Below are 1,707 nucleotides of genomic sequence, written 5' to 3'. Positions count from 1 at the left end.
ACTTATCAAGCCTTGTTTGCAATTTTTCTGGCGTACAAGGCAAGTCCAAAATCCCGTACATACTTCACCCTCATAGCTCAAATATTGCTACCCCTGCCCAGTGGATTTACTATAGCCCTATACAAAACAATACAATGTAGTATCGGAACCCTAACGGTAGCAAACACTGCTGCGAAGTACAATAGTGGTCGGGCATATTCGTGAGGGGGCAGGGCTAGGGGCGGTGACTTCAGCATGAAGCTCAGCAGTCACCGCCAGCCTATGGAGAGGGAGGAGCGGTTTAGGGAAGAGGCAGCGCTTGGACCCCCCTCATGAATACACTAGGAGCAGTGTCTGATAACGCTAGCATTGTAACACTGCTGCATCTGAGATAGCGCTAGGAGCTGCTTACTTCAGTAAATCAATGTAGTGCTTTTTATATCCAGACACAGGAAACAAAGTGACCTTGGCTCGTGTCAACTAAGCAAAAATTTCCCTGATGAAATACATGGCATACTACCAATTTCCTCAAATGCTCCAAAAGTCCAACTTGAGGTTAACCAATCTCTGTGATAGTGACTCTACATAGGTTCTGTCACTTCTTATGATCTCGACCCTTCCCTAAAGTGCACCATTAGAGCCTGACCCCCTGGAAATCGGACCGTGAAAAAAAAAAAACAAATGGGGTGATTGGGACCCTACCCATACAGAGTCTTCAGCTAAGAAAAAATGGTAGTAGGTATGCAGATCAAAGCTTTATGTATCTTCCAGATCAACTTGCCCTAAAGATCAACACTGTGTAAGGAGGGTTTACTGCTAACTAATAAGAATATAATGGTAAAACTTGATAAATAATTGTAACCTTTAAATGGGATCGTCCAGGTTACAAACTGTGCCATTGCGTGGTCTAGGACAGTGATTGCAAACCTATGGCACAGGTTCCAGATGTGACACTCAGAGCCCTCTCTGTGGGCCCCCAGGCCTCCCCCCTCCCCCAAGCACAGAGTTTGCCCGGCAATGCCTCCTCCTGCAGTCCAAGGAAGCCCAGGAGGTGCCATGCTAAGTGGGGACAGAGGTGGGTTATCATTGGAGCTTCTGATTGTTCCCGTTCAGGAGAACCTGGATAAAAGTTATAGTGACAATTTCAATTTATCCACCTTCTTTTTCCTGTATTGGTGCCTCAGGAAACTGATCCGACTGAAAATTGTGAGAGGACAGTGTAGTTAAAAATAACTTGCTGCTTAAATTACCATGTTGGCACTTTGCTATAAATAAGTGGGTCTTGGTGGTAGTTTGGGCACTCAGTCTCTGAAAGATTCATCATCACTGGTCAAGGGATTTTAGAAGCTTTCCAGACATACATCTCCCAAGTTTGTTACAGAGATAAGTTTCATGGTACTATAGGTGATCCTGTGCATGTCGGTGCACCTATTTTCCTATGAGTGCATCAGCCTAGGAGATGTCCGTCATTGTGTTAAGTAGAGTTGCTGGGAAATAAAGAACGGATAAAACAAGTGCACCAGGAGGTCAGGCGAGTGCACTGAGAAGCTTGATTACATGTTGTCATTTTTGCTTATGTTCTTGAATTTATCCAAAGTTAGAGAAACAGAATTGCGCTATATAACCGTAACCCCAGATATTTATTCACTTATACAGTATGTTAGTTATTACTAACTTTCTATCAGAACAATAGTTAATAGTTACAAGCGCTGCCTTCTAGGTCATGAG

Source organism: Engystomops pustulosus, chromosome 8, assembly GCF_040894005.1.
Source record: "Engystomops pustulosus chromosome 8, aEngPut4.maternal, whole genome shotgun sequence".
NCBI classification, from domain to species: Eukaryota; Metazoa; Chordata; class Amphibia; order Anura; family Leptodactylidae; genus Engystomops; species Engystomops pustulosus.
This window is presented reverse-complemented; position numbering follows the sequence as displayed.